At 42.8% G+C, this 24,008-nt stretch overlaps 1 protein-coding gene across 4 annotated transcripts in view; it reads right to left on the bottom strand.

The window, feature by feature from the left end:
* Positions 1-24,008, bottom strand: part of FER (FER tyrosine kinase) — a 314,315-nt gene that overhangs the window by 41,728 nt on the left and 248,579 nt on the right. The gene's annotated exons all lie outside the window — the stretch shown is intronic.

Here is a 24,008-nt window from a genome sequence, read left to right on the forward strand (position 1 = left end):
TTATATTACATGGACTGCTCAACCAATACATAGCTTATATCAATAAACAAAAATATAACAATGCCATATATCCTTTATAAAAAAAGTTAAGTTATGAAACAATTATTAATACTCGGTTTTCCTATTTGTAGATCACCATACATTTATTGCCATCTATACAATGCAATGTTTTAGGAATGGTGAGCTGAGCTCCATACACGTTTTTTATGTCAATGGCAATAAAAACACTTAAACAATTGCAAAAGTGGATGCCAGAAGATGGCTGCCACTTGGAAAGGTGACTGACCCAGACGTTTGCAAACCAGTACACGGTGCAATATGCATAAACAAGTCACGTGCATGTCGACACCAAATATAAAGTGCTTATTGATTAACTCCACATTAATGGATTCCTTCAAGAATGGAATGGAAGTAAGAAGTGTGATGAGACAAGTCATCGATGGCAAGTGGAGTGAAAAATGACGTTGGCTTCCTGCATTTGTTATGCAAGAATGTAATACTATTCCATTTTTCTTGACCAAGCAGCATGAGTGCATTTGCCTTTATAAAATTCAGCATGAATGAGAAACCCTGTATACATACGCAAAGAGAAACTGCATTTGTATCCATGGGTTATTTATGAACTTGCGGGGAAAATACTGTATAAATGATCTGCTTCTCCTACGTACTTCACAATTCCTCACAGCAAATCTATTTCATCCATCAACATTTCTTGAAGGTAGAAAGAGCTAAATCTTTACTGTTTAAAATGATCTCGTAGAAGCTCAGTGACTTTTAAATAATGCTTCTGTATATGGATATATGTTTCTGCATTAGAAAGGATTAAAAGATCAGAGACTCAATCTTCTAAATGGACAATAAGCAGAACCACACAACCAAATGTAATTATACACGTTGCTCTCAAGTATCCTATGCATGAAATCATCAAGCAAATTCCTTATGAAATGCTGAACTTTTTTTTTTTTTATCAACCGTCTACATATTTGCTTTACTATATACAATTATTAGAGGCAATACATTTAAATATCACTGCAAGGTTGGTGCATATATTTACATTATTTGTAGAGAGACAGCAATAAATACTGAGCATGATGCATTCTTCAAGGTAGAAATCTTATTTTGACCAATAAATAATTCATTATGACTACAATAAAAAAAGTATTTTTAGTGCCTCAGCTGGAATTGTGTTGGTGATGCAACTCTACTTCTGTTCTAACTTTATCGCCATTCTCAGACTCCTTCCTGTGCTAATCCCCTCATAACTCACTCCCAGTTAGGATTTATTTCCTCTAGTTCTCAAACATGGCTCCTTGGTTGCATTCCACTTTCATGCAAAATGAACATGAACTTCTGTTACAAGAAAAGAGTCACATTTATTGTATATGTAAGTGCTGGTATCATTGCAGGCAGTGTTAGGCCCAATCCGGGGTTTCCCCTGCAGGGAGCAGCTCCCTTGAGTGAGAAGGGGGGGGGGGGGGAGGGCAAGGCCTGTATTCTGCCCAATTCTGGGCTCAGACTTTGGACCCTCCCCCATGGTACTTAAGGGGCTGCATATGTAAATTTGGTTAGTTGTTTCTCCCCTGTAACTGTCCCCCGGAAGGGTGTGTGCAGGGCTCTGGTCACCTTCCATCCCCTCCCTTAGGGGAGTGGGAGTGAGGACTATACCCCTCATCCCATCAGGGAGTGAAGGAAGAGCAAAGGATCGGCTCTGGAGGCCTCAATCCCAAGGGTGGAGTCCAGGGGCCATCTGAAGGCTGGAGGTCAAGTGTATGTAGTGTATGTAGTGTAAGCTGACTGTATTCTGAAGTTGAAGTATAAAGTTGTTCCAGTTTATAAAATATAAACCTGCCTCTGAGTGCAGTCTATCAGGGGGAGTATCAGAGGTTTCTCCTGCGGGGATTATCTCCGGCATTCCTGGAGCCTGCAGGGGATGGAGGCGCTGAACCACCGAGAGAATAACTAAACATCACCCCAAAAGCCTGTCCTGTCTTCCTCATACCACAGCTCAGCATCCTGTGAACCAGCAGGTACCCAGCACTACACACCCTGTAATAGGCAGATCTCCCAAAGGGTGGGGGAAACACAGTTACATATACATCAATTTATTTATTTCCATTAAAAAAAAAAAACTGTGGAGAAAAAAAAAATGGTATACATTTTAAGAGAAATAAGAATCTCATCAGTGCTATTATAAAAGTGTGCAAGACCAGGAAGATTTTATTCCAACAACTGTACTGAAGCAGCCCCAACCCCCTGCTTTGCCAGAAACACGCAAATTGATGTCTTGGTGTACAGTAGCATGATCACTTTACAGCCCATACATAGCCAGAACTCAGAGAAAAGAAAAATATATGTATATATAAATATATCAGGATCTCAATACATTGAATATTTTATTTTTCTGAATCCAAATATCCAGACCTCAGCCCCCCTAAAAAATACATCAACCCGTCCAGCCAACAAGATTATAGATCTCTATACAAGTACAGCTTAACCCCGTTACAGCGCGGTCCTCGGGGGCCACCCACGACCGTGGTGGTACTGTGTCCGCCGGAAGGGGAAAGCTGAGAACTCTCCCAGCATTCCCAGACCCGGTGGGGCAGCGGCAACAGCACACAGCACTTACCCGGCATCTGGCAGCTCTTCTCCCTGTCTCTGCTTCCTGCTTCTGCTTCCGTCTTGCGAGAGCAAGCTCCCTTAAAGAGACAGTGTGTCTCTGTGTGTGTGTGTGTGTGTATTTGACTGTGTGAGACTGTGTGTGTGTGTGTGTGTCAGTTTGTGTGTGTGCAGTGTGCTGTGAGTGTGTGCAGTGTGCTGAGTGTATGCAGTGTGCTGTGAGTGTATTCAGTGTGCTGTGAGTGTATGCAGTGTGCTGTGTGTGCTGAGTGTGTGCAGTGTGCTGTGTGTGTGCTGTGTGTGTGCAGTGTGCTGTGAGTGTATGCAGTGTGCTGTGAATGTATGCAGTGTGCTGTGAATGTATGCAGTGTGCTGTGAGTGTGCTATGAGTGTATGCAGTGTGCTGTGCAGTGTGCTGTGTGTGTCAGTGTGTGTGTGTGCAGTGAGTGTGTGTGTGCAGTGTGCTGTGAGTGTGTGCAGAGTGCTGTGAGTGTGTGCAGAGTGCTGTGAGTGTGTGCAGTGTGCTGTGAGTGTATGCAGTGTGCTGTGAGTGTGTGCAGTGTGTGCGCAAAAAGTTATAGCGGATCATGCTATAACGGGGTTGAGCTGTATATCCATTAGGCAGTTGAGGGATTTTTATTTATTCATCAAAAAGGCTTCAAAGGCAGATTTTCCCCTTTCTGAATTTTTATTTTCTGTTGTACGCCAGAGATTGCTGAGATTCTATCTTCTATTTTGTCATATTAAATCAAGTGTTTTGTGCTGGAAATTGAATAAATCATTGACTTAAATATTTTTCCATTAAAAAGGTACCTTTTCATGTTTTGCTGGGATGATTTATAAGATCTGTACACATCACCATCTAAACAACAAAGTTCATACAAAAAATGAATGCGTCAAAACACCTCACTGACTAGATAAACAGAAAATATTTATTTATTAAAAAATATATATATATATATATATATCCCTTGCTGCAGTGGAAGTGCTGTGTGCTGGGTGATAATGGTGAAAGGCGGGGTTGCAGACCTGCCTAAGACATGCAAATGAGCATACAGGAATATTTGCTATATGCTTTGTTGTGGAGGGTTTTTGTCACTTTTTTTACTCACCATAACTTAACTAAGTATGGTAAACCCCATCCTCATTGCTTCATTGCATAGCCAGCTAACCAACCCCACACTGAGGAGACCCATTAAGGTCGAAACAGCTGTCTGTCGGTGGGTTTTCTGGCTATGCATCTTAACCCTGGCTGTGCTTAAAGCTGTGACCATGCAGCAAGCTTAAGCCTATAGGGAACCATGTTAAAAATGGTTTTGAAACAAAGGGTGACACAGTGTGTCAATTTGCATGTCATTTCCCAGAATCCCTTGCTGCAGTGGAAGTGCTGGGTGATAATGGTGAAAGGCAGGGTTGCAGACCTGCCTAAGACATGCAAATGAGCATACAGGAATATTATATATACAGCTAAACCCCGTTATAACGCGGTCCTTGGGGTCCACAACCCAAAGACCGCGTTACAACCGGGGTCGCGTTAAAATTTCACCGGCATCAGCTCTGGAGCTTCCTCATTACAGATTTAAATCTCCTCCATTTTGCCGCCTTACCAGTGCGCTCCTCTTCCTGCTGTCCACGTGCTCATATCTCTCTGCTCTCTTGCCGTCGTATGCCATTGTTTTTTTCAAACATTCAATTCAATGCTTTATTGACTACCAGACACAGACACAAACACAATTAAACATTAATACATTTTGTACAAAACACATGCAGGGATTGAACTCGGGACCTTCTGATACCAATGCATTGCTTCTTACCTCTACACCATAGGTTTGGTGTGACAAGACAGAACCTATAAATATATTTATCCTCTACAACACAAGGTACATGTCAATGTGAAATCTTAAGTCTACTTCTAGCTGTCTATGACATCACACAGTTCTGTGGTCTAGTGGAAGAACTTCTTACCAACATATGCATGGGTCCTGGGTTCAATTCCTGTATGAAATGGTATAATTAACTTTTTTAATAAATTATTATTTTAATTATGTTGTATAATTTATAAATATATAATTCTTTATTATTCTTTATTAAGTAATAATTATTCATTAATCAATAATGATGTATTAATAATAATTCATTATTAATCATTCTTTATGATTAATTATGTATTATTAATAAGTATGATGATTAATTATTATTAGCAGTTAATTAACTAATTAATAATTAATTAATAAGTATGTATTAAGTATTATTAATAATTATTTTTTAATAATTATTAATACTATTATTATTAATTATATTATGATTAATAAGTATGATTATTAATTATCATTAACAATGAATAATTTTGACTAATTAATAAGTATTACTAATACCTAATAATTATTAATACCCAATTAGTAATAATAATTATTAATACCCAATTATTAATAAAACTTATTAATACTTAATAACTATTAATAATTAGTAAGTATTAATAATTGTTGTTAATAATTAAGTATTAATAATTATTATTACTAATTGGGTGCTAATAATTAAGTAATTATTAATACTTAATTATTAATAACAATTATTAATGCTTACTAATTATTAATAATTAGTAAGTATTAATACGTTTCATTAATAAGTAAGTATTAATAATTATTATTAAGTATTTAGTAATAATTATTAATTAGTTAATTAACTGTTAATAATAATTAATAATCATACTTATTAATAATACATAATTAATCATAAAGAATGATTAATAATGAATTATTATTAATACATCATTATTGATTAATGAATAATTATTATTTAATAAAGAATAATAAAGAATTATATATTTATAAATTATACAACATAATTAAAATAATAATTTATTAAAAAAGTTAATTATACCATTTCATACAGGAATTGAACCCAGGACCCTTGCATATGTTGGTAAGAAGTTCTTCCACTAGACCACAGAACTGTGTGATATCATAGATAGCTAGAAATAGACTTAAGATTTCACATTGACATGTACCTTGTGTTGTAGAGGATAAATATATTTATAGGTTCTGTCTTGTCACACCAAGCCTATGGTGTAGAGGTAAGAGGCAAGGCATTGGTATCAGAAGGTCCCGAGTTCAATCCCTGCATGTGTTTTGTACAAAATGTATTAATGTTTATTTGTGTCTGTGTCTGGTAGTCAATAAAGCATTGAATTGAATGTTTGGAAAAAAAAAACCCCGATGGCACACGACGGGCAGAGAGATGAGCACGTGGACAGCAGGAAGAGGAGAGAGATGAGCTGTAAGAGGAGAGTGTAAGGCGGCAAAATGGAAAATTTGAGATGCAGGTAAGCCGGCAAAATGGAGGCTTTCAATTCGGGAGCCAGGCTCAGACCGCGTTATAACCGATTCGCGGTATAGCGAGGCGCGTTATAACGGGGTTTAGCTGTATATATATATATATATATATATATATATATTTTTTTTTTTTCAGAGACTTGTGAGGTTTTGAAAACTTCTGCACATTATCATGGGAGAAGAATTCCAATGATGGTCCCATAAAAGATCTCCTAACATACAACATATCACGCATACAGTATCATACAGGCCCAATTCACCAGGACATATGAGTCTACTAGCGCTTTCAATCACAAAAGAAAACCTCCCTAAAACTATGAATGTTTGGCCATTGCATTTCAATGCTGAATAAAAAAAGAAAAGTTTATATCGTGTTCCTGTGGAAGGCAGGAAATTAAATTGAAACAAGACGATGTTCCGTTATTACATATCAATTTATGGCACAGCACAAGCACATTACTAAAACATGTAGAGGTCAGACACATACTTCAGTGTAAAAGTGAATTTTCATTTGTACACAGGATTTGTGAGTAAAACAAAAGGAGACCTCAGTTGACCCATAAACTATAGGAAGTATGAAAGAGCCTTACAGAAATGTCTGAGAAGTCTCATTCCTTTTAATACATCACACTGTCGCACCAGTGAGCCTACATATGTTCTCAAATACAAATGATATTTCAAATATATTCTATTATGTGATTCATTTGATTTCACATAATCAGAAATATATGCCCCCCCCAACCCCAAGTAATTTCCATTTCATTCTTCAGCCACTCTGGTTCTAGATTATATCTTTAATGTATCAGTACAATTTTACCTTCTGCTTTACTCGGTTATTTTAATGTTGATAGGGAACTATTCATACAAATAGTGAACAACAATTTGATAAGCCATTACAACCACTAGAAATAAAAAGAATCGCAGGCGTATAAAATTTTACTTTATGTATTTATAACAGAACACTAAAGCAAATGTAAATAAATTTCTGATGCAAATTATTCACTTAGGGGGTTATTCATTAAACTGCGATAGTGGCAACTTGGGCACAATCGTACGGAAAGGTCAATGGAAGCTTCTGTGAGATAGTGCCCTGATCTGAACGGTCACCATTTAATCCATAACTCTTAAACCCAATTCCGTAAAAGGATGCTGAACTTTAGCATGCCTCTACTTCCACCTGGGTCTTCGAGTGCTGCAGTTACAAATAAGGGGTCTCACTCAAACTTTCCCCCGCCCCCCTCAGGAACCATCCAGAGAAATTCACAAACCAAAGACACAAGCAACTGGAGCACAATAAAAGATACAAGCTATGCTAAAATGTAAGACAATATATTACAAAAACAATGGCAAAACTAATAGGGTTTAGAGAACATAGTAGTGATGTACCGGGTACCGGGTACTACCCGGTGGCTTTTCAGCTACCCGGAAATTACCCGGCAGCTGGAAAGTGGACCCGGCGCCGGGTATCCGGGTAATGTCAGGGTAGTTGAAAAGTATCTGTTACTTACCTGCTGGAAGCCTGCGTGGACATCTGAACAGGTAAGCAGAGGTGCAGAGGCGGTGGGTCAGCATCAGAGTCATGTGGAACCCGCGCGGGAGCTGCAGGACTCCATACTGCACTGTGAGCGGGGACCATGTGACCGGAGCAGGAGAAGAAGCTTTCCTATTGGACAGCCGGCTGTCCAATAGGAAAGCTTCTTCTGCTGCTCCGGTCACATCTCACAGTGCAGTATGGAGTCCTGCAGCTACCGCGCGGGCTCCACACTGACCGCTGATACTGCCCCATTGCCCCCGCACCTCTGCTTACCTGTTCAGATGTCGCCGCGGGCTTCCTTCAACCCAGGTAAGTTTCCTCCACCCCCAGGTAAGTGAAAAACCGGATAGCCGGGTACCCGACCGGGTACAAGGCGCCAAATCTTCCGGGTACCCGTTACCCGGTTTTAAAAAAATGTAGGACCCGGTCCAACACTAGAACATAGCACTTAGATTTGAAAGTATTAATTTTCACTCATATAGTGACTGACTTTGCACGTCTTTCTCAACCAAACAAATTAGGGAAGCAAATGTGGCTTTATAAAGCACAGCCAACATATTGAAGTTTCCTCTAATGCATAGTTAACTAAAAAACTTCCTTAGTTAATCTTGTACTTCCTTGATACTGTAAATAGAGGTCTGGGCTAAAACTACACAAAATGTGACAGACCGACATCATTACGTTTGGAAATTAGACATAATTGCATTAGCTTTAACATTTTACTAATTTGATTCTGAAAAGGAATGTATAGTGTACAGATTATATTATGCATGCCCACGCTCTACACAGATGTTATATTTTTGTTGACAACTTATCCATTATATTCATGTTACAGTTACTTTGCCTTTATGAAAATTGCATTACTTCCACTTAAATCTACTGTATAATGCTGGTTTATTCTTTGTATATCCAGCCATATCCTAGCTGAGGATGTAATTTATGTTCCTGTACGATTACCGCGTTCAGTGTGCTAGGAAACAAATATGAAACAAAACTGTGAATAAAAGGGTATATTTTATGATAATGCATTTTATCTTGAAACAATGGTCTGAAATGCAATTTCATTTCTGTCTCAACAAATTTTCTTTCAGCGCCCAGGAAAGCTCGGCTTAGCAACGGCAACTTTTAATATTACAGTACTGGATATTGTTGATACAAAATATGGAAACTTGTACTGCCTTGCAGTTCAAAACATTATTATCCAATGTCTGGCCAATCTAGGTTTGTTATTTAATTGGACAAAAGGGGAAAAAGTGGAACTGATCAACTTACTAGCCCCTAAAATAGACCGTAGGGTGGTGAAATGATTTAATCTAGTCCATAACAAATAAGAAAACTTTTATTTACTTCTTTAATTTACTTATTAAAAATGGCTCTCACTGTAAATGTTAAAAGATTGGAATGTGTGGGGGTTCATAATGATCACATCTATCTGTGTATAAAATTGTGATAGCAATGTCACTTTGTTGACACAGATCTCTCGGTCTGAATATTATATATATTAATAGCTCTCCAGAGGTGGTGGTGGTGTTGTAGTAGTAGTAGTAGTTAGTAGTAGTTAGTAGTAGTAGTTGTAGTAGTAGTAATTAACTGTGGTGAGCCTGCTCCACAATAGCTAATCATTACATTATTCCTCAAAGTCTTAACAGTGTTTGTCTGGTTTAAAGTACTGTAAATACCAATGGTAGCCCGATGGGAGATAGGGCTAAGCAGGTACAAATATACATTGGTTTGTGGTTAGGTAACGGACAAAAAACTGCTGCTTCTGTTATTTAATTGCCCTAGGGCAATGGTAATGCATGACTGGTCTCCCTAATGTTCAGCCCTTATAATAGGTCATTGCACTTAAAAGATCAGGTTTAAGCATAACTATAGTATTATGCAGTTATTTCAGCCCACATTGCTCTGATAAACAAGATTATGGGACAAAAATGAAGACTCCAGAAAGCAATTTGAAGTTTGATATAAATATTACTAACCAGACAGTTGTTGTTGTTGGACAAGCTAGTTTAATGTCATGAATATGGTATCTACAATGTTAATTATGTGCAAAATGCACTGTTTGAGGTGGAATAGCATTTTCAATAATACAAAACAAACATTTGTAACAATTTTTCCATACCAAAAAAAAAGTGCATGTTTACTGTTCAAAAGTCTAGTCACTCATTTTGTATTGGTTTCCAAAATAGCTTAAGGAACTAGACAACTGGCCTATTTAAATAAATAAACAAATAAAAAGGATTCATTAGTCCCAGACTAAATGGCTACTTACAGGCATGTATTACACCTTTCCCTTCTATGAAGGTTGAGAAAGTGGTTGCAACCGAACTAGAAACCAGACTGTCAACCTATGTTATTTATGATCCAATCCAGTCAGTATTCAGGAGACTGTATTGTACTGAAACGGCTCTGGTTTGTGTGCTAAATGTTCATCTGGTGGGGAGACACAGATGTGACTGTTTGATCTTCGTATACCATGACACCTCTGCAGAATTTGATACTGTTGACCATTGGATGTTAATGAAGAACCAGAACTATATCTGTTGACTGGATGGCAGAGTCTTCAGCTGGTTCAAACCTTTTCTCACTAGCTGGTCACAGAGTGTCTTCAGGAATATACTCCTCTGCCCCAGTGACTTGATCATGTGGAGTGCTACAGGGCTCCATCTTATCCCCCATAATGTTTGCAGCGTACATGCTACCACTGGGTGACATTAGATGACATGGCCTGGCTTATCACGGATATGCAGATGAGTGTCAACCTATTATCAGTCCTCAATGGATGTCTAGCCGAGCTCCTAGAGTATATGAGTGCCAGTTGGTTGAGATTTAAACCTGATAGATGTAAAGCTAGAGGTAGGAGCTCATCGTATGATGACAGGACTGCAGCTGGTCCACTAACTGTCCTTACACTGGGGGATTATCAGTTGCTAAACTGACCATGTGCAGAATCTTGGTGTTGTCCTTCATTGTAGCCTAACATCTAAACATTAGGTGTTGGGTGAAAGAATGAGAATTTGATCATATCTGAGGAACATAGCCAGCTCTTAATTCCCCCAGACTATGCTCTACCATGGTACATGCCTGTGTGTACCTTGACTACTGGAATACACTTTACCTGGAAGCAGATCTATGCTGTGTCACAATAGAGTGATGAATGCATTAAATTGTGGGAGCACTACAGAACCAAGAGATTAACTTTCATTTAAAAAAAAAAACCCCAAAAACATTTCTTCATTATTTAATTTTCAACGATTTTCCTGATGGGTACCAGAAATTGGTCATGGGGGATGCCTTCTATTAGGCCAAAAAAATAATAAAACCATAGAAGGAAGTGAACATGTTACATTTGGCAGGGTGATTTTATCTGGCAGAGTCCAGCTTCAAAGAAACTTCTACATTCCTGAGAACTTCTCTGACATGAAGATACTCAGGTGACAAAGGACATGCCTATCCCTAACAATAAGAGTCACATTCTGGGTGATGATTCATATCTGATGCAGACCACTAAAAAAAATGAAGATACATATGTAATTGGCAGAACTATTTAAAATGAGAGGGTGTCTGTGTGGCAAATGTCATATAATTAGTTTCTCACTCACAATCAGAAGTGGGGCCAACGAGAGGTGTCTATGCATGTGGAAAAATAATCCGAACACAATGATGTGGGTAGTATTATTCTACTGGTTACAGGATATTTTATAATCTCAGATTCATTTGGGTTTAAAATCATCTCGCTCTCCCATCAATAAAAAAAAGTCAAGGAAAGATTGAGGAGTAGGACAAGACACACACTTAAAATGCTGGCCCCTTTATCAGTTTCTTGTCAGAGGAAAAGTTGTGTCTTTGTAAGTGGGGTCTGAGCATCAATAAATCAGAATTCATTAATAGAGGTGTTAAAATAGGAGATATGAAAATTCATGTATTACTGCTTTAAGACCTCGAGGAGTCTAGTAGGCGGTACACATTTCACTCCCTTTTATTTTATTAAATGGTCTGCATTTATATGTATTGTATGTTTCTGTAATCTTTCTCTTCTGCATCAAGCACTGTACACTTTTTGTAACATTAACTCTAAAATGTAAGTACCGTATTTGAGCTCTACGTGAACCTATTACCTTATTAAAGAGATTAACTGCGTTTCTGTACACGTTTTGCTCAATTTCATTTTGGTGTTAAATACATATGTTTCTAGCATAAGTGGGGCCGAGAACTCCTGAGGTTTTAAGGCCTTAAGTTAATCATGGTGGTAGCAGCGTAATTGGGACGCAGTGCAACATTTTTTGGGGAGTTCGTGCTCATTTTAAATGTCCCGCAAGGAGGTGAGTCAGCTGGATCGCCAGATGTTATTAACTTCTTTCATATACAAACACGTGCACATGGGTAGCAGTGTACGTGACATCGCCTGTAGCTGGCGCAGAATGATAAGCAAACACATTCTTTCCTCATGACACCTGCTCTCTATTTTCTACACTGCCTGTAAGATGGCAAATTTGTTTTAAGATTGCATTGTTGACATTCAAAGCCCTACATAATCAGCTATCTGAAAGAGCTCCTGATCCCTACACTCCCATTCTCGTACTTCAAGCCGCAGATGAAGGACACAAAACAACTCCCAGAATCTCCTTGACATTCTTTGGAGCACAAGCTTTTAGCCACTCTGGTCCCACTCTGAGGAACTCTCTGCCTCATATGGTCAGGCTGCCCCCACAATGAAAATCTTTAAACTTACCGGTTTTAGCCAGGCATTTGATTAGTGAAATACAACCTATCCAGCATTTAATACCTATATTTATATTCTGTATTGTGTATTGCGTTCAGCTTATATTTTAGTGTGGTATTTGGCTTATTTTATACTGTAGGTTTAAATGTTTTTATTGTTTCTTTGTAATTGTGAGTGCCGAGTGCCACTGGGAGAAAAGTACAATATAAATAACATTATTATTATTATTACTCTGAAATTAACACAGAAGTAAACAAATATTCACCCGGCACTCCCGTAACAGTGTAAACCCAAATAGAAACGTACTATTTTTCTGAAATTAACATGCAGCGACATAAAGCAATTTTGAGTCTGCAAATTTCTCACAACCCTGACCGAATCGTTCAGACAGAAGGGATACAAACCAAAGACTATTGCCAAAACTATTACATCTGCACTAAAAGCCTCACGAGAACACCTGCTACAGTACAGAAAGAACCTACCTACCAGTGACCACATACAACCCTACCCTAGAGGGAATACGAAAAATAATCAAAGATCTGCAACCCATGCTGACAGAGGATGTCACATTAAAATAAATCTTCCCCAAACCTCCCATTCTTGCATTCCGGCAACCACCAAACCTCAAACAGAAATTAGTCAACAGAAAACTTCACAACGAACTTAAAGACACTGATAATGGCACAAAACCGTGCAACAACAAACGCTGCAAACTCTGCAAACATATATAATAATAATAATAATAATAGCATGTTCTTGTATAGCGCTGCCAGTTTTGCGCAGCGCTTTACAGGGACATTTTGCAGGCACAGGTCCCTGCCCCATGGAGTTTACAATCTATGTGTTGGTGCCTGAGGCACATGGAGATAAAGTGACTTACCCAAGGTCACAAGGAACCGACACCAGGAATTGAACCAGGCTCCCCTGTTTCAAACTCTCAGTGCCAGTCAGCGTCTTTACTCACTGAGCCACTCCCTCTCCCCATATATGCCAAGATCCCTCAGCCAGTCACAACCATGGAACTCTCAATCTTAGTTCCTTGCGGCGATCTACAGTTCTTTTGGCTAGATCGTTGTAAAGTTGCAGTTGGCTGTCCTCAAATGTGATGAGATCTTTGGTTCGGGCAACCTCCATTATTTTTTCTTTTGCCGAAAATTTATGAAGTCTGACTATGACGTCTCTCATCCTTTTTGGATCCTCTGATCTAGGGCCAAGGGAGCGGTGAGCCCTGTCCAGTTCAAGGTCCGTCTGATTCAAGTCTCCACATAGGGAGGTGAAGAGCTCCAGGAGGTAAGTCTTTAACTGCCCTGGAAGTACCGACTCGGGAATGCCTCTGATTCTTATGTTTTGTCTCCTGTCGCGATTCTCCTGATCTTCTAGGGAGTCGCGGAGACTTTCTACCTCAGCCCCGAGCCGGAATATCTCATTTGCAGCTAATTCTTGGGCCTGTGTGGAGGCCTCCATTTTGCCTTCCAGTACATCCGTGCGCTCCCTTAGGCCTGTCAGTTCTTGCTTTAGCTCAGTGACTGCTGATCTGAGATCGGCCTTTAGCGATTTGTGCAGGTCATGCAGCATTTCTGCCATAAGCTCTTTCATGTCCTCTCGGGTGAGTGTTGCCGCCGGCTGCGCTGGCATTTCTTGCCGGTCTTGCGTTTGGGCAGTTTGTTTGGGGCCTCGTGCGCCTGATGGGCCTGCGCCATCTTGGCCTCTTGCCGCCGCCTCTGAGTTTCGTGGGGAGAATAGCTTGTTAACAGCCTGGGCTGTTTGGGATTTTTGTTTGTTAGCCATTTCCTCTAGGGTTGCGGGTCTAGGGTAGTGCTTTAGGAGGGGGAATTTTCGGGGGAAAAGAGCCTCTATTTGTTTATTTATTAGGGGGTCTGGCGAGCTCCTCTGCTACACGTCCATCTCCGTCGGCGTCCTGGCCACGCTCCTACATAGATTTGTTTATGTGTTCATAGGTTGTAGCGGGGAGGGGCAGGGGGGAATTGGGAAGCGTGGCTGTGTAACTTTTCTGGCTCTCAATGTTGGGCACTCATATATTTGTGGCAGCCATTTTAGAGTGTTGTTGTTTTGGGCGATTTTGCAGGTTGTGCTGCCAGGAAGTTTTGTGCCAGGATGGGGTTGGGCCGTTGGTTAAGCCCGTGGGTCTCGGACGGCAGACTCTGGCAGCTGTTAGAGATTGGCAACCTCAGTTTTTTTTTTTTTGTTTGTTTTTTTGGAGGGGGGGGGCTGTAATTATGGCTCTGGGTGTGAGGGGGAGGGTGAAGGTCCACTTTGTAATTGTATTTCTGACCAGGGGGGGGAGAGGGGGCACCCACTCCTTCTGCACTGTTTTTGTTGAACCCTGCTGTGCTCTAATGGCAGGGTGTCTCTGGGAGCTTCTGTGTAGCAGGGCTCCGTTGTCCCCCAACTGTCTATCCCTCCTTACCCTTCCCCAGCTCCGGCTGAGCCTGATTGTCTCTCCGTCTGTCATGCACACCTCCCCTCCGCCTCCGGTTCTGCAGCGTGCCTCGGGTGAGCCTAAGCTTCCGATCCGGCGGCCATCTTGGTTTCCCTGCTTCGTGGGTACTCGTGGGGAGCGCTGTCGGCTGGCTGTTCTATTTCCAGCGGTGGGAGCTCCCGGTGCCGCCCGCAGAGCCGAGGTCCCGTGCGCGCAGCTCGCCGTTCAGGCTGAGTGTCACCGCTGCAGGGCTCCTTCAGTTCCGTCCGGTGGCCATCTTGGAAATCTCGGCTGCAGGGGCTCCGGGACTCCGGCTCTCCCGAGTGCTTGTTGCTTGCTCGGTCTGCCGCCACGGGGCCTCACGGGGTGCGGGTGAGTCTCCCCCGCTCGTGTGACACTTTTTTGCCGCTTTTTAGTTGGTTTTACGGGGTATTTTGTTGTTTTTAAACTGGAGCCGCACGGAGCTCTCTGGCTGTGCTGCTTACCAGTTCGGCTGCTGGCCACGCCCCCCGGAACTCTCAATCTTAAAGGATCATACTGCATGATTCAGTGCAACAAATGTGACCAAGGAAGCTACATTGGGGAAAACAGCCAAAAACTTCAAGGCACAATGACTATGCACAGACGCTCTATACACCACCACGAAGAAGGAATATACTGCTCACCCGTGGGACATCATTTCTCACAGACACATCCTTCCATAAATGATTTAAATTTCAAAATCAATGGAATGTTTAAACGCACCAAAGAACAGAAAACATTTGAATGATAAGACTGACACCAAAACAAAAGGACGTAATGCGGATATGGGGTTTCTTACACACTATCAGAATTGTTTGTAATTATAATGTCTGTCTCTCTTCTTATCCACACCTTCCCCCTGCAGCATCCCTTTCCCCCTCCATACTGTTCCTTGACACTATTTTATTACCCTTCCATGTCTTCAAACACTTTCACACCCAACCTTATCTACAGTACAACTGTCCCCCCCCCCCTCCACCCTTCCCCCCTCTCTCCCAAACACTGTTATAGCCATAGAAACCTTTGTATATTAGTATTGGTTGACCAGAGGAAGAGACAACTCTCGAAAGCTTGTCCTATGACAAATTGTTAGTCCAAATAAAAAGGTATCACCTAATACTGAAGAACTAATTTATACTGCACCACTTCTAAATACCTACAATGTATCTTTCTTTGATAATTGAGAGGGGAAAAAAGAGTTCATAACTGCCAGTGTATGGTCTAAAAGTTATATGGTTCAACACTCGTAGTATGCCCTTTGCAAGCATTAATACACAGATCCATAGGATAGTGCAGCACACTACTAGATAAAAGGGCAACACATATTGTGCAATGAACATTTTAAGCGGGTACGGGGCTCTGCAGCGTTCAGCTGATGTTATTGTAGTTTCTTTAAGAAAGCTAGCAGTGGACGCTAATCATAAATGTATTTAGCTACATTCATAACTCGGTTAAAAAAAGAAAAAAGAAATCTTAGCGAAGTTGCTTATTGTTTTGTAACTCTGCATTTGCATTTGTAAACATAAATAAACTATATTTTCAAAGTTCTGCAATACCCATTGTTCAACAACTGTGAAAACGTTGAAACTGCTTATTTGTTGTAAATGGAGTTGATGGCGGTGTATACTCTGATCTATCAGCAAGGATAGCGTTGTCGGTAATACAAGCCTGTCCGCTGCCACAGTCTGCTGAGCCGCCCGCTTGCTGTCTGTTTACTGCCTGAATCAGGAGATGCCGCCACTTCTGAGGACGTCACTTGTGTGACGTCTCACATTCCCGACGATCGTTTCGCGTGTACACCACGCTTCTTCAGGGGGAGGAGTCTGTTCCCTGATCTAGCCGGCAAATATTTATACTCTATCAAGAGATAAAGTCCCACCCATTATGAGTCAAAGAGGCGGAGTCTATGCAATCGGGTACATAGTTGTGTAATTCTACTCTAATATCGTATGTTATTGAACCAAATTAATTCAGGGGGGTCCAGAATAGGGTACTTGTCGCAGGAGATAGGTAAGTATGGTACAAAAAATATCTAACTATGATGATATTGAGTTATTAACCCTATAGTGGCTATACTTATGCATAGTATCCTATGGGCAATTAGGGACAATAATTATCAGTGGGATTGGCTATGCAGATCTGTACATCAGTCAGTTTCTTATTGGTAAATAACATTCTATGTTATAATGTATCTTATTTTCTTCTCCAATCTATAAATAAAGTAATAAATATATATAGGTGCATGTGAGTGTCTCGCAATTCTTGTGTGCAGTTATTATAGTGTTATGATGTTATACACTATTGTAGACATACACTATATGTATAAATACCTCTATAGGTACCTGAACATATATGTATATATAACCCATGCAGTTGGATAGGGGAGTTGAGGGATAATAAGTGTATAGTTGCGTACATATTAGTTAGTATATATACGTATATTTATGTACATTCAACACCTGCACATGTGCACTTGGTAAGTGAAATTATGACATATACATGAAAATAAATTGTATATAATATAATTAGTCATTGTGTAATAAATTAATTAATCAATATCTAGAAATCAAATCAATAGGTGAATAAGTGCTAAAATATATATATATATATATATATATATATATATATATATATATATATATATATATATATATGTGTGTGTGTATCATGTAGGAGTGAATGAACAATTAAGTGATCTGCCCCTAATGGTCAATACAGATCTAGTTATGATTAATAACTATATACCTGGATCCCCTCTAATAGTCCCGTGATTAATTATCAAGTGCACATGTACAAGTGTGCTGCAGATATAATAACACGTATGTTCATAGCTATCAGATTTATAAGAAAGATGAGTAGATGAATCCCTCATTTAGTCCCAGTGGGGAGAGGGTTTGCAGTTGAAAAATCCAACTGCATTCTTTTTGTCGCAGCCGTTTATCCCAGTCCCCCCTCTGGGATCTCTAGGTACATGTTCAATGCCACAGAAATGCATAACCAGCAGCCAGAATTTACGATAGAAAGTTACACCTAACTTTGATGGTTGCATACACAGCCACTCTATTATGGAGTTCTTTTTAATGGATGAATGTATATATGTGTTTTTAGCCAATATTTGAATTTAATAAAACTTTTTTGTTTTTCGATCTTCCCGGTATTTAATGGGTCAATAGACCTAATAACAGTATTTATCTGTTGGACCGCTATAGTCTGCCTACTTATACCCAGCATTGAGTGCTAATAATAGAGGGAATCTTTCTGATCCTCCTTGGATCAACTCTGTCAATATAAGTCTTTCTTCCCCCCAAGCACCTGCTCAAATTTACCTTCATTTTTGTTTATACATACTTATAGGGTGAGCGGTTACATCTCCTTTATATGGTTACATGTATTATGTAAGTTGTAATATCCTTCACTCCATTTGTAATAAATATTACTTAATATTAATACTGTCATTGTCGCTTCGACCGGGTAAAATGCAATGTAAAGCAGACATTTTCGACTTGTAGGTCATCAAATGCACACCCCCTAAGGGCCCTTAATGACTCTTGTCTAGGGCTCCAAAAATCCTAAGGCCACCCCTGTGTAAAGCTATCTAAAAATGTAAGTTGTTTTAAATCCACAGATTGATATGTTGTAGTTCTACAATGTCACAATGACCACCTTGGACAGAGAAGGACATGGTGAGGGTTACTCAATATAAGAGCAAGACAAACGTAGGACATCAGGTAATTAAAACACATCACAAGCCGCAGTTTACAATCCTTAATCATTTCTGACACAAATAATAATAAAAATAAAAATGGATGAATAATAATGTTCTTACAATAACCAGGCTAATGTTTAATTTATCAACCTTCTCCTTCCCCATCCCATTGTAAAGAGGTCTGCAACATATTTTTGCAATGTGTTGCATGTTCTAATGGCAATGAAGGGGTTACACCCGAGAACCATCATTTTTCTAAACATACAGTGTTACAGTATTATTACTTTTTGCCATTAATATACCTACTTGCCAGGCTGCAGTTTCGGCTGACTGCCACGGACTCCTACTATGAGTTTGTTCACTGGTGCTTTTGTGTCGCCGTTCAATAATAACTTATAATGGCTGGCAGTACAAATAACAGATTACGTAACAGTAGCCATCAAGTAAAAATAATGGGAGATGAATATTACACATTTACGAGTTGTCCATTACTCGGTTTAGAAAATATTCTAGAAGGAAGCACCAAAAGACAACAGATTTCAGTGAGAAAGAAATGAGCACAAACATGGTAATAAAAAGATGGTCTTGCATCAAATTTATAATACCCATAATACTCCAGCTACTTATTTGTATGGGAAACTAACTAGTTCTCAAAACAAAATGTTCCCACATTATGAAACACAATAAAAAGGAGTTGAGAAAATTGAAAGCTAACAAGTGCTAAATCACAGACTGAGCTACTATATCTTTCAAAATGCCAACTTTTAGCTGCTCAGCCTTTCCCCCCGAACCTTATTATAAAGCAATAATATCATTGGGAACTGAATAAAAAGCTAAATTTACTACCATTGTTAGACAGTAATTGAAAAAGTCTTTCGCCTCAAATTATACTTTGTTCGTCTTTTAAAAAGGATGCCATAACTCATAGAGGTGATCTCACACTACCGAATCCATTTTATGTTACACACAGAATCTGCAGTTTAACATCCCTGTCTTGCATTTGCTTAACTCAAACAAAAAAGGGGTGGGTTAGTGCATCATTAGTGCAAAGTTTCAATGCAATTCACATACATTGTGAGTACCTTCAGTATTAGGCGATACTCTGAATCATCTTTTTTTCTTTTTTACACCGGTGTAAAGCTCATGGTATCTCTGTAAACCAGTATTGCTGACATGAGTAAGAGAGCAACTCTCAAAAGCTTGTCTTATAAGATCTATTGTTAGTCCAAAAAAAAAAAAAAAAAAAAAAAAAAAAAAACTTACAGTATCACCTAATACTGAAGTATACTGTACATTTACTCTGCACTATTGCAGCTGTACGAACACGGCTATTTCTACTTGATACATATAATGTGCAACCTTTTCACACTTAAACTTTGCAAATTGCCCCCAATTTTGTTTCAACTACAGTTGTCTACGATCCAAAAGCTTGCATCAGATTCTTTTAACGCTAATGGACATTGCATGCAGAGGATGGCGCTTCACTGCCTTAAATTAATATCTCGAAAACAGAGCTCCTCATATTTCCCAATAAATCTGGCCTAATATCCCCTCTATCACAGTAAGTGGTACTAACATCTATCCTGTCGCCACAGACGTTACCTAGGATTGACATTTGACTCCTCCCTTTCCTTCTTCATTCACCACATGGCTAAAATGTGTTGCTTCATCCTCTGTAAAATTGCCAAGATCTACCCTTTCCTCTGTCAGTCTACTGCTAAAACTCTAATACATGCCCTTATCCTCTGCCGTCTGGATTATTGTAACATAATAATAACAGGCCTCACAACAATCACTCCCCACATTTAAGACAAACTTTAAAACGCATCTATTAAATGAAACATTTCAATAGCCTGGACTCATGGCAACTGTCTCCCACACACACAGTCGCTCCTACCAATCATTGTGGCCAAGCACTGTCATCTACTGCACTTATTCCCTGACCTGCTGTCTCAAAGTCTCCCAACATTCCACTTAGATTGTAAGATCTGTCGGGCAGGAATTTCCTTTCCTATTGTCTGACTTTGCTGCGCTTATTGTATTATAATTCCCTTTACGGTATTGTCTCTTTCGTAAAGAGCAGAGCACACGGTGGGCGCTATATAAAGATATACATACACGTTTGATACATTTTTATTTTCGCTTTCAAAACTCAAACTTAAAAATCAAAAACAAATTTAACGTCACAGGGCTGCTATTTCACCACTTTAATCAAGCAACATACTGTACAGAATTTTTATGTTGGGCGGTAAAACCCCCCAAAAATTTAAAACGCTCAATCAAAACCACAGCAAAGAGAATCTTGGTAGGTGCACACATTTCTACCAATAACCTGTGCAATGGCGAGTTTCCTTTTTCTAAAATCGATTGAAACAATTTTATGCCAGATTTTGCAAACAATGCATCATCTTGAACTGCTGAATTATGCCACAAATCTGCAGCAATGTTTCTGAAACCTAACAATGTCAAAATGAGATGTGAGGTCATTATTTAAATATAAAGCACTAATAATCATACAAGTAAAAACTACTAGATGTTAGCCAAGAAGAGTCTCTGTAGCTCTTATTCCCGGTTACTGACAATTTGAGAATGTAGTAAAGCAGCGTTTCCCAAATGGTGGGTCGCGACCCGGCACCAGGCCACGGCACCAAAATTGCCGGGTCGCAGCGAGGCTGGCCGCGCGGTGTCTCCCGTCCCCCCTGCTCAATTTAAAAAAAATGGCGGCGATTCCCCCCCCCGGTCCCGCGCGCTTGCGCAGGGCCCGCTCCCTTCCTCTCCCCCGCTCCCAACGTGGGACGGAGGAGGAAGTACCAGCTCCTCTGCGGCCCGCACGTTACGTGGGACGGAGGGGGAAGTACAAGCTCCTACTGCGGCCCGCTTCCCCCCACGGCCAGCTTCCTGAGCTCACCTCCCGTGGCACCCCCTCCCGAGCCCACCTCCCGTCCCGGGCAGCAGGGGATATCGGGGGCAGCAGGGGAAAGCGTCCGACGGCAAGGTAAGTCACCCCACCCAGTCACTGCCTCCCACCCAAGTGCCCCTGGCCCCCTCCCTCCCACCCAAGTGCCCCTGGCCGCCTCCCTCCCACCCAAGTGCCCCTGGCCCCCTCCCTCCCACCCAAGTGCCCCTGGCCCCCTCCCTCCCTCCCAAGTGCCCCTCCCTCCCAAGTGCCCCTCCCTCCCAAGTGCCCCTCGCTCCCTCCCTCCCAAGTGCCCCTCCCTCCCTCCCTCCCAAGTGCCCCTGGCCCCCTCCCTCCCAAGTGCCCCTGGCCCCCTCCCTCCCAAGTGCCCCTCCCTCCCAAGTGCCCCTCCCTCCCAAGTGCCCCTGGCCCCCTCCCTCCCTCCCAAGTGCCCCTGGCCCCCTCCCTCCCTTCCTCCCAAGTGCCCCTCCCTCCCAAGTGCCCCTCAATCCCAAGTGCCCATGGCCCCCTCCCTCCCTTCCTCCCTCCCAAGTGCCCCTGGCCCCCTCCCTCCCTCCCAAGTGCCCCTGGCCCCCTCCCTCCCTCCCAAGTGCCCCTGGCCCCCTCCCTCCCTCCCAAGTGCCCCTGGCCCCCTCCCTCCCTCCCAAGTGCCCCTGGCCCCCTCCCTCCCAAGTGCCCCTGGCCCCCTCCCTCCCTCCCAAGTGCCCCTCCCTCCCAAGTGCCCCCCCCTCCCAAGTGCCCCTCCCTCCCAAGTGCCCCTCCCTCCCAAGTGCCCCTGGCCCCCTCCCTCCCTCCCAAGTGCCCCTGGCCCCCTCCCTCCCTTCCTCCCAAGTGCCCCTGGCCCCCTCCCTCCCTTCCTCCCAAGTGCCCCTGGCCCCCTCCCTCCCTCCCAAGTGCCCCTGGCCCCCTCCCTCCCTTCCTCCCAAGTGCCCCTCCCTCCCAAGTGCCCCTGGCCCCCTCCCTCCCTTCCTCCCTCCCAAGTGCCCCTGGCCCCCTCCCTCCCTCCCAAGTGCCCCTGGCCCCCTCCCTCCCTCCCAAGTGCCCCTGGCCCCCTCCCTCCCTCCCAAGTGCCCCTGGCCCCCTCCCTCCCTCCCAAGTGCCCCTGGCCCCCTCCCTCCCTCCCAAGTGCCCCTGGCCCCCTCCCTCCCTCCCAAGTGCCCCTGGCCCCCTCCCTCCCTCCCAAGTGCCCCTGGCCCCCTCCCTCCCATGTGCCCCTGGCCCCCTCCCTCCCAAGTGCCCCTGGCCCCCTCCCTCCCTCCCAAGTGCCCCTGGCCCCCTCCCTCCCACGTGCCCCTGGCCCCCTCCCACCCAAGTGCCCCTGGCCCCCTCCCTCCCTCCCACCCAAGTGCCCCTGGCCCCCTCCCTCCCACCCACCCAAGTGCCCCTGGCCCCCTCCCTCCCACCCAAGTGCCCCTGGCCCCCTCCCTCCCACCCAAGTGCCCCTGGCCCCCTTCCTCCCTCCCACCCAAGTGCCCCTGGCCCCCTCCCTCCCTTCCACCCAAGTGCCCCTGGCCCCCTCCCTCCCTTCCACCCAAGTGCCCCTGGCCCCCTCCCTCCCTACCTTCCACCCAAGTGCCCCTGGCCCCCTCCCACCCACCCACCCAAGTGCCCCTGGCCCCCTCCCTACCACCCACCCACCCAAGTGCCCCTGGCACCCTCCCTAAACCCAAGTGCCCCTGGCCCCCTCCCTCCCACCCACCCACGTGCCCCTGGCCCCCTCCCTCCCAAGTGCCCCTGGCCCCCTCCCTCCCAAACCCAAGAGCCCCTGGCCCCCTCCCTCCCACCCACTCACCCAAGTGCCCCTGGCCCCCTCCCTCCCACCCACTCACCCAAGTGCCCCTGGCCCCCTCTCACCCACCCAAGTGCCCCTGGCCCCCTCCCTCCCACCCACCCAAGTGCCCCTGGCCCCCTCCCTCCCACCCACCCAAGTGCCCCTGGCCCCCTCCCTCCGGAAAGTGCCCCTGGCCCCCTCCCTCCCACCCACCCAAGTGCCCCTGGCCCCCTCCCTCCCAAAGTGCCCCTGGCCCCCTCCCTCCCAACCCAAGTGCCCCAAGTGTGTGTGTCAGTGGCTGCGTGTCTGTCAGTGGCTGTGTGTGTGTGTGTATCAGTGGCTGTGTGTGTGTGTATCAGTGGCTGTGTATGTGTGTGTGTGTGTATCAGTGGCTGTGTGTGTCTGTGCAGGACCTATAGGCCAGTATAGGCGATAAAATTTGTAGTGGGTCACGAAGGAGAAGTTCAAAAATAACCGGGTCACGGAAAAAAAAGTTTGGGAAACCCTGTAGTAAAGGATAATGGGCCCATATTTACTAAGGACTCTTCTGCTATGACACCTTCCGGGGTTGGAAGACCCTTTAAAAGAGAGAAAAGCCTGTGAATGGGCCATAAGATGTCTTCCAATAAGTATGGTCAGTATCTAATGTATGCATGTCTTTATATAGCGACATTAATGTACATAGCGCTTCACAGTAGTAATACACGTGACAATCATAAATAACAAATACAAATAACAGATCATGGGAATAAGTGCTGCAGACAAACTAACATTTAGGAAGAGGAATCCGTGCTCTGAAGAGCTTACAATCTAATTGGTAGGTAGGAAGAATGTACAGAGACAGTAGGAGGGAGTTCTGGTAAATGCGTCTGCAGGGGGGCAAGCTTTATGCTTCATGTGTATAGTATTAGTCACGGTGCTACTCATATGCTTCTTTAAGCAAGTGTG

This window comes from Ascaphus truei, chromosome 1 (genome assembly GCF_040206685.1).
Source record: "Ascaphus truei isolate aAscTru1 chromosome 1, aAscTru1.hap1, whole genome shotgun sequence".
Taxonomy (NCBI): Eukaryota; Metazoa; Chordata; class Amphibia; order Anura; family Ascaphidae; genus Ascaphus; species Ascaphus truei.